Below are 10,304 nucleotides of genomic sequence, written 5' to 3'. Positions count from 1 at the left end.
GGGGGGGGGGGGGCAGGAGCTAGGGAGAGGCCGGGGAATCAAGGCATGGGTGGCCATGGGGCTGGGGACAGGGGAGCCAGGAGAGCCCTTGTAGGTGTATTTTGGGGAGGGGGTGGACAGTATCCATGTGATCCAACCCTTGGGCAGTTCTGGGGCCCTGGCTTACAGGATGCAGGGATGGGCCAGGCCTGAGGAGCTCCTGTCCTGTCCTGCCTGCCTGCTGACTACATCTCAGCGTCCCCCCGACCTCCAATCCCCCTCTCACCCACCACCAGGCCCTCACCTCCCCCACCTGCCTATCTTCCCCTCCTCTCTGCCCCTCCTGCCTTCCAGGCCTCTGCTTCCCCCCCGCCGCCCCGCCCCTGTGCCTCACCACCTTTGCACCCATGGTTCCCCCACCTGGAAGGTGGGTGCCTCCTACCCACCCTCCTAATGGGTCCCTGAATTTTTCTCTTAACTTTTTATTTTGAAAAATTGAAAACCTACAGAAAAGTGCAAGAAGAGTGCAATGAGCACTCACTGTGCACCCAGGTTCACCAGTTGCTAGTTTTTGGCTCCATTTGCTCATTCTCTCCCCTCCCTACACACATACATTTTGTTTCGGACCCCTCTGGGAGTTCCGCGAATACACCGTGACAGTTGGCTGCGCGTAGTTCAGCACACATCTCCTAAAACATGACATTCCCCATCAGAGAGGTTCTGGAACATGAGCAGAACTGAGCGCTGAGTCCTGCCCGCTGGCAATCTCAATGCCTCTTCACTGCCCGAGCAGGAACCAGGAAGGCTCCCTGGAGGAGGTGGGGCTTGGGCTCAGCTAGCTAGCTTGCTTGCTTTCTTACTTTTTTTTTTTTTAATAGACTTTATTTTTATTTATTTTTTCAGTAGGCCCCAGACCAACCTGGGGCTTGAACTCACGGCCCTGAAATCAAGAGTCGCATGCTCCACTGCTGAGCACACCAGGTGCCCCAAAATAGACTTTATTTTTCTGAACAGTTTTAGATTTACAGAAAAATTGAGAAAATGGTACAGAGAGTTCCCATATAATCCCCACACCCAGTATTGCTTTTGAAATTACATTTTTATTTAAATTTCAGTTTTCCAGTTTATTAACATCTTGCATTAGCATGGCATATTTGTTTCAATTAATGAGCCAATATTGATACATTATTATTAACTAAGGCCCATACTTTATTTTGATTTCCAGTTTTTACCTAAGGGCCTCTTTCTCCCACAGGATCCATCCAGGACACATTACCTCTGGTCATCTTGCCTCCTTAGGCTTCTCTTGGCTGCAACACTTTCTCAGACTCCCCTTGTTTGCAGTGACCTTGCCAGTTGTGAGGGGTCCTGACCATCAGGTATTTTGTATCATGCCCCTCTATTGGGATTTCTCTGATGTTTACTCATGATTAGACTGGGATTATTGTGGGGGGAAGCAAGATCACAGAGGGAAAGTGCTATTTTTTTTTAAAAGATTTTATTTATTTATTCGACAGAGATAGAGACAGCCAGCGAGAGAGGGAACACAAGCAGGGGGAGTGGGAGAGGAAGAAGCAGGCTCCTAGCGCAGGAGCCTGATGTGGGGCTCGATCCCATAACGCCGGGATCACGCCCTGAGCCGAAGGCAGACGCTTAACCGCTGTGCCACCCAGGCGCCCCAGTGCTATTTTTTTTTTAAGATTTTATTTATTTATTTGACAGAGAGATAGAGCTAGAGAGAGAGAGAGCACAAGCAGAGGGAGCGGCAGGCAGAGGGAGAGGGAGAAGCAGCCTGCCCCCCGGAGCAGGGAGCCCTATGTGGGACTCGATCTCAGGACCCTGGGATCATGACCTGAGCCAAGGCAGAGGCTTAACCCACTGAGCCACCCAAGCGCCCCAGAAAGTGCTGTTTTTTCACATACATCCAGGATAGATACAACCAACATGGTTTATGGCTGTTGATGTTGACCTTGATCACCCGGCTGAGGCAGTGTTTTGTCAGGCTCCTCTACCATAAATTTATTCTTTTCTCCCCCTTCCCATACCGTCCTCTTTGGAAGGAAGTGACTGCAGCCCACACTTGAGGGGAGGGGGTTACGCTTGCCCTTAATGACGGTACAGCCTTTACACTCATTTTTTTGGAACTTTTCTGCCCCGGGGGATTTGTCTCTTTTCCTCCCTTTAGGTGGCCAGTCATTTATTTCTATTAATATCTGCCTTCTTTTCTTCACTCGTGTCCAGTGATACTGAGAATTCAGGAACTAGTCATTGAAGCCTGTTCAGACACACGGCAGCTCCTCTTGGGAGAGTCAGAGAGTCAGAAGTGGTCGTCCCGCCCTCGAGGAACTCCTGGCCTGGGGGAGGGGGGAGCAGCAGAAGCCACATCCATGTGCAGTGTGGCAGGTGCTCTGATGGGGGAGACCACAAGCATGTGGGTGAGCCCACGGGCCATCCCTAAGCAGCCTGAGAGCTGGGGTTGGAAGGATGGGATGGGCTTTGCTGTGTTGGCAAAATGATGAGTGTGCTTCTCGGGTGGAGGCCTCGGTCTGTGCAAAGGTGGGAGGCTTGAGAAGGACACGGTGTGCTCAGAGCATGGTGATAAGGGACAAGTAGCTGGCAGATGCGGTGGCTGGCCAGGACATCAGGACATTGGGATATGTGGCAGGAGAGAAAGGCTGGGCTGGAACTAGTGTAGACTTTAGGGTCCGCTCCTGGGGGTGGATGTCATCTTGCTCACCTGGGGCACCGGGGCAGGCTTCTGCGGCAGAAGGCTAGTGTGTGTTGCAAGGTCACTGTGCCCTTGGTGTGGAGGGTGAGGCCGAGAGAGGCCGGTGAGGAGGCTGGGGAGACAATAGCTGGTGTGTGTGTGCGGGGAGGGTGGGGCTGGGAAGAGAGGCAGGGCTGAGGCAGACGCTCTCCCTGAGCTTGACCGCAAGGTAGAGGCCAAGGTCAAGAAGAGCCAGGATTTGGTGTTCTGGAGTGGAGACAGACCGAAAGGATGCAGAAGAGGTGCCTCCATTGGGACGCCATGACTTTGGGGGCTATGGGCCACTTGAGAGGGTGCCGTGACAGGGAGGCCTCCTACTATGTGCTCCTACTATGCGCCCACCCGTGCTATTCCCAGGAACAGAAGGGGATACCTTTTAGGTGATGGCTGTATGGTTCCTGGTCGATGATTTCTGATTCTTTTGTGTAGCTGGGAGGGCACTGAGTCCCAGGCCCTGGAGGGGCCCCTGGGCCTGGAGCCCAGAGGTTTCCATGGCAGCCAGGACCTGGCAATGGCTGATGGGACAAGGAGCGACTCGTGGGTGTCCTGGGACTGAGAGGATCCCTGGGTAAAGAAGGAACTGCAGGAAGGAGCGAGGTTGGATTTCCTGCCAGCCGGCTGAGATGCTAAAGGCTGGAATAAGGTGATTGAAAGAAAAGAAGTGAAACTCGAAACTTGAAACTCAGGAGCCTGGCTGCAAGCCCAGGTGTGTGCAGGGCGCTTCCCACTGCCTGGGTGGTGAGGCCTGGGCTGCGAGGAGGGGAGAGCCATGGAGTGAGGGTGGTGACACCAAGCTGGTGGTGGCCGGCCAGCCCCCTGGGCATCTGAGGCTCCCCCAGCCCTGCTGGAGAGAAGCAGGGGGAGGGAGGGAGGGCGTGACTGAGTGCTGCGGGTGGGTACTCGGGCACATGTCAAAAGTTCAAACCAGTAGGTTAAGCCCTGCCATAAAAAGAACATTGAGAAAGAAAAAAGTTCTCCCACACATGTGGCTGCTCCGGGCTCAGCCCCACCTCCCGCTCCCCAGCTGATGGGTGTCCTTTCTTGGAGCTAGACCCCTCCGGAGCCGGGAGTCACGGGGAGTGAGGGCTGCTGGCCGGGCTGGGTCAATGGGTGCACCTGGCAGGAGGACCAGGAAGATCTAGCAGGTGGACTGACGGGGACTGAGGAGGCGAGGGGTCAGGATCTGGGGGTGGGGTCCACCCCATCCGGGCCAGAGGCTCAGAAGCCAGGCCTGGGGGCCTCTGCAGCGGGAGGGAAGGGTAATGTGATCTCTGAGTCACCTGGGGTTGGGGTGATGCCACTTAGGATCCCTAGACTTTGGATAAGTTTTGTTCCTGGTCTGTCACTGCTGACTCACTGGCTGCCAGCCTGGGAGTCCCCGGGTCAGCCTGCTGGTTTCTCTCTCCCTCTCGGTGTGTCATGGAAACAGAAACAGCTTCTCCACTCTGTTGTCAGCAGGCACATGCCCTGCCCTGGCTGCTTGGAGGGCAAGGGTGCTGGGTTCCGGGCTCTTCTGAGGCTCCCACCAGCGGGGTGGAGAGGAAGCAGGTTGGGAAGACCCCAGCCCCTGGCTCTGCCCACTGGAGGCACAACCTGGCCCAGCCCAGGGCCAGTGGGCTGCTCTGGGGTCCCAGGTTGGGTCCAAGATGACCCCCCACCCTGGCCCCCATGAAACCCCATTTCCCCTGCCCTGGGCTCCTTCGTCTAACTGAAAGCAGGGCAGCCCTCCTCTCTGTTCAGAACCTGTCTGTGGCTCCCCTGTGCCCCTAGACTCCTAGGCTGGGCACTCGAGGCCTCCTGTGATAGGCCCAGCTTGCTTTCCAGCCCAGCTCCATTGTCTGTTGGCTCCAGATCCCGCAAACCAACCTCCCCCATTCTGCCCCTCCACATTTCCCTTTTTGGAGAACTCTCTCTTCCACCCGTCACCTCCTCTAGGAAGCCTGCCCTGGGCCCTGGGTGGAGCTAGCTCTTTCCTTTGCAGAGTTCACACAGAGCTGGCCTCTCTGGTGTAGGAAATTGTCTATTCGAATCTGGGGGCCCTGAGGGCAGGTGCCGGCCAGATTCCCCACTGAGCTCCATGTCCTCCCCTGGGCCTGTCCAGAGCAGGAGTCAGGGTAGGTGACGAGGACAAGCCCTGGAATCAGGCAGGGCTGGGTGTGAATCCTGCTCTTGTCATTATTCTGAGGGTCTTGAATGTCACATCAGTTCTCAGAGCCTCAGTTTTCCCATCACTACAATGGGGATGATGATACCCCCACATAGTTTTGTAGTAAGAGAAAATGATTTCTCATAATACTAAGGGCCTCAGCCCAGTACCTGGCCCTATTTGCTGACCAGTTGACAGGAGGGGTCTGGTGGAAGCAGGTTCCCTGGCTGGGTGAGATTGACTCCTCCATCAGATTAGAGTCCTCATGGATCCCCTGGACTTTATTTATTTATTTATTTATTTATTTATTTATTTATTTATTTTAAAGATATTATTTATTTGACAGAGAGAGAGACAACACAAGCAAGGGGAGTGGGAGAGGAAGAAGCAGGCTCCCAGCGGAGGAGCCGGATGCAGGTCTCGATCCTAGAACGCTGGGATCACGCCCTGAGCCAAAGGCAGACACTTAATGACTGAGCCACCCAGGCACCCCTCCCCTGACCTTTAGATTCTCTCCTTCCACCGCTTCTGGAAAATTGAAGACACAACCAGCAGAGACAGGGCTGCCCTGAAGTGAGGAGGGGGGGCAGGGGGCAGGCACAGGAGTGGGTGTGAAGGAGCTCTCATGCCTGGGGCTCGGGATGGCCCTCTCTGAGAAGCAGGGCAGTGGCCCACCCGTGAATGGCTGGACAGCAGGGTGGGATGGTAAGGATGGCCACAGTCACCCATAAATATAGGGCTTTTTGAAACTGCCAGACCGAAGCTGGAATCCAAGGCACAAGTTTAATGGGAAGCAATTAAAAACTCACTCAGTCCCGTCCTCTTTGTAAGTCTCCCCCTCACAGAATCCTTGCCCCATCTGACCCTCTCTCTAACCAAGCACATGCAGGGGGCCCCCCAGCCCCTCCCCCAGCCCCTCCTTCTCTCCGAACCCATCTCTGTCCCTCTGCCGGGGGTGGCCAGCAGACAGCAGTGTGGCCTGGCTTCTCTTCCTTGGAACTGCCACCCTCCACCCCCACCTCTCCCTCAGCCCACGTGGGGCCCAGCCTGGGGGCAGCGCAGGCTCAGCCAGTCTGGCCAGGCCGGGCGGTCAGGCCTCCTGCACAGCCAGGCCTGTCCTTACCCCTTCCTGAGCCAGCAGGGAGGATGGCCACTGGTGTGGGCTGCCAGGCCGAAGGCCAAGGGCTACCTACCCACTAAGCTTGGGGCAGGGCCTGAGCTTCTGAGCCCAGGAACCGTGGCTTTCTGGGGCCTGTCCTCTGGGCCACCAGATCCCTGTCAGGGCAGCCAGAAGAATCTCAATGGGGCCGAGTGGGCCGAGCTCCTGGGCCCTAAACTCCATGTTCTCACTGAGCCTCCCAGCGCCTGGGAAGGAGGCCTCGTCATCCTCCTCACCCAGATGAGGAAGTCAGTTGAGAGAGTTCAGTTCTGTTGCCCAATGTCACGGAACTGGTAGTGGCAGAGCTGGGACTCGACCCAGGGAGGCCTGGGGTTATTTTAGAGGAGGGCTGCAAAGGGGCCCCAGATTCTGAGAGCGCCAACCCCCGGGGCCCAGCCTTCCCAGCTCCGGAGGCTCCACCCCGGGGAAATCCCGGTCGCTGCCAGAGCCACACAGGAGGCGGCTGGTCCACACCGGCCTGGGTCTGGAGGTGACCGCCTATCGCTGGAAGCCTCCCAGACATCCTGCCCTAGAACAATTCAGGGAGATGGCTCTGAGGTGGTCCTGGTGACACAATGTGTACACCTGCTGAGGACTGTGACATGCCTTGGCAGATTATTCACAGAAATTTAAACGTCTTAGAACTTCATGGTGTTGTCTCCGGTTAAAAAAAAAGAACAGAATCTTAACTCGTGGCTGTAGGCCGAGAAGTTTGTGAACTTCTGCAGAAATAAAGAGTTGGGTTTTTTTCAGTGATGGGTAGTAAGGAGGGCACGTGTTGCATGGTGCACTGGGTGTTATACGCAACTAATGAATCATCGAGCTTTACATCGGAAACCGGGGATGTACTGTATGGTGACTAACATAATATAATAAAAAAATCATTAAAAGGGGCGCCTGGGTGGCACAGCGGTTAAGCGTCTGCCTTCGGCTCAGGGCGTGATCCCGGCGTTATGGGATTGAGCCCCACATCAGGCTCCTATGCTATGGGCCTGCTTCTTCCTCTCCCACTCCCCCTGCTTGTGTTCCCTCTCTCGCTGGCTGTCTCTATCTCTGTCAAATAAATAAATAAATTAATTAATTAATTAATTAATTTTAAAAATCATTAAAAAAAAAAGAGTTGGGTTTTTTAAAAAAAATATTTTACTTATTTATTTGACAGAGAGAGAGAGAGAGCATGAGCGGGGGGTGGGGGGGGAGCAGAGGCAGAAGCAGACTCCCCGCTGAGCAGGGAGCCCGATGTGGGACTCAATCCCAGGACCCTTGGGGGGATCATGACCTGAGCCGAAGGCAGACGTTCACCAACTGAGCCACCCAGGTGCCCCAGAAATAACTAGTTTGGGACCAACTTTCAGCTAGACTAATTTTTGAGCTGAGAGTGAGGCTGTTTCCCGTTTGTCTTCAAAAAAATCTGCTTGGTTTTATAAGGATCCAAACGTTATGTTTGGGGTGTTGGGGGGGATAATTTTGAGCTGACTTCAGCTCACCTGGTGTTAGTGTTGTTGTTCCCAGGAAATGAGGAGGAAAGGTCCCGGGACCCAGTCTCTTTGGCCCAAGGAGATTCTTCTGACTGTTCTGGTAGGTTCTGGTAGGGGTCCAGTGGGCCGGACAAAGTGCCTAGAAGGACATAGGCTCCAGGCTCAGAAGGCAGCAGAATGGCTAGGTTTGGGTGGGAGACTGTAGCTATCCTTTTCCTAGGGATGCCGGGGGGAGCAGACACAGGGCACGAGGTATGTGGGGGTGGAGGGGGGGGCTTGTGATGCCGGTCTCTGGAGACGAGGAGTCTAAGAAGTCCCAGCTTCCACCTGGTGTGAGCAGGACCAGAGCCGAGGGGTGGCTCCTTCGTCCCCATTGGCACTGCTCTTTGGCTGACAAGGCATTTTCACATCGTCCTTTCACTTGACAGCCGTCTTCGCTAGGGGAGGAGGGCGAATGTCCTCATTTGACAAAGAGGGAAGTTGAGGCTGAGAGGGAAACTGGCCTCTCCAAGGTCACATGGCTGGCAAGATGCTTTTGGGGTGGGCAGGGTTGGGTGAACTGATCTGGTGAGAGGGCTGTCCTTGAAAAACCCGGCATGTATGATATAATTCTATTGGCATAAAATTAGACAGTGGCCATTGGGAGAAAGAAAACGAAGTAAGTGCCAACCATGCCCTTCTCACCGCAGAAGCAAAGACGATGGACGGCAGATCCATTATATGTCACAGAAGAGCATTGTCCAAGCTGTCAGGAGTGGCAGGCTCTGGGAGCCAGAGCCAGAGCTCACGCGGGGAAAGTGGCTGGTCTCTGCCAGTGTTTTTCCTGCAGCAGGTGAGTGTGACCTGCCAGGGCCTCCAGCATAAATCAAGCCTCCACAAATATTTCTCCAGCTCCACTCATGTGCAGAGCTGCTCAGGGTCCCAGGGAACCTCCTGTTCTATCTGCACATCTGAGTCCACAGCCCCATCCGGGCTCCCCGTAGACCTCCCCAGCTCTGGGCCTGCCCTGCCCCTGGGTGCCCCCCTGTACCTGCCCTTCCCCTATGCTCAGCTCCTCCCCCGCCTCTGATGTGCTTGGCTGAACTGGGCAGGGAAGGACAGCTTCTTAGTCACTTCTTTGGGCCACAGGTGGAAAGTTCTAGGGCCCGTGTGTCCCCCCTCCCCCACTCCTATTTCTCCAGGTGCCAGTTGGCTGTGTTCCAAGAAAACAAGGGCAGGAAGTTGGCAGGGGCGGGGCGGCAGGGGGGGGTTGGGGGGGCTGGTCCGGCCATCTGGCCAATCTACTTCTGGACTCAGAAAGCTTATTGAAGGGCTGGGACCGCGGGTGAGGGGCACCTGAGTAAGGAAGCTCTGATGATGGAGTGCCCATCCCATCCCGGACAAGCCCTCGGCCTTCTCTGGGCCTCAGCTTACCCATCTGTACAAAGGCTGAATGAGTCCCTGCCCTACTTACTTTCAGGGAGGCTGTGATGAGGTCATCACAGGAAAGCACTTATTGTCAATCTCGAAAGGTACTTATCTCTGTTGTTCAGCCCGCAGGCCTCCGCATGTGCTGTTCCTCTGAGCCTTGTAAGGAAAACCTGGGAGGTGTGGTCCAGGCAGAAACCATCCCTGTTTGTGTTGGTGTGCGTGCCTGTGGGGGGGGGGGGGAGTCTAGGGGAGGGGGGGGGAGGGCATTTGGAACCAGGAGAATGCCTTCTGCCTTACTGAGTGCCTCGAGCATTCACTGAGCACCCCTGCTTCTGTCCTCCGGGAGCCCCCAGCCTCATAGAGGGACCAGCTGTGTGTACCGCCAACCACAACGCAAGACCTCAACTTCCCCATCACGCTAGATTGTCCCAGCCAGCCCTGGGATTTATCAGGCCATCCACATGGGATCTCAAAGGCTTCCCGTGTGCCCCGGGCTCACAGATGACTCCAGCCTAAATCACTCTAAATCACACACGCTCGCTGATTCTCCCGTAAGAAACTCGAGGACACGCGGCCACCCCAGGCTGCCAGGCGTGGTGCTGGACAGTCCTGCGAGCTCTGGGGTGCATTGGAGCCATGTTGGTGGTGACCACGTGGCGGGTGAGGGGTTCCCTTGGTCTAGCCGGGATGAGTGAGGCCCAACCACTCCCCCCCATAAAGACCCCTGCAAACCCTGCCCTGCTGTCTTCCGCCTCCATTCCGTTTCCACAGACATCTTTCTAAGGTGCGTGGACCCTTCTCTGTGGGGCATCCAATGCCCTTGCTCATCCCGGGGCCTGGCGATATTTAGGGCAGAAGTTTCTGGCCCTTTCTCTCCTGGCCCCTCCCCCACAACCCCAGGGTCTGGTCAGACTGGATTCCTCCGGGTTCCTAGAACTAGCTGCATTTCCCCAAGCTCCAGTACCTTTGCCCTCCATGTTGCTTCTCCCCAAATGTCCTCCTTCGCCCAGACCTGCCGCCTTGCACAACTCCCAGGGGCCCCATTCGTGGTGATTCCTGCCCTCAGTGACCTCTGCACATAACCTGAGACTACAGCCCCCCCTCCCCCAGGAGTGGTGCTGTGGGGCCCCCCTTCCCTCCCAAGCCCCCTCCCCAGCGCCCCACCTCCACCCAGTCTGTTCTTCCCCGTCCGGGTCTCGTGGGACTTTGCCCCTATCCTGGCTTTATCTGACCACCGCTCTGTGTGTCTTCCCAGAGTAAACAGCCTTTTGTGCTCCCAGGGCCTGGCCCACGGCTTGCTCTCCATGACCTCCCCCACTCAGTTCTGGCCAAGCGGCCTCAACCCCGGGGGGGGGGGGGGGGGCT

The sequence above is a fragment of the Ursus maritimus genome, unplaced genomic scaffold (assembly GCF_017311325.1).
Source record: "Ursus maritimus isolate PB19 unplaced genomic scaffold, ASM1731132v1 scaffold_2, whole genome shotgun sequence".
Classification (NCBI taxonomy): domain Eukaryota; kingdom Metazoa; phylum Chordata; class Mammalia; order Carnivora; family Ursidae; genus Ursus; species Ursus maritimus.
Note: the sequence above shows the minus strand (reverse complement) of the source record.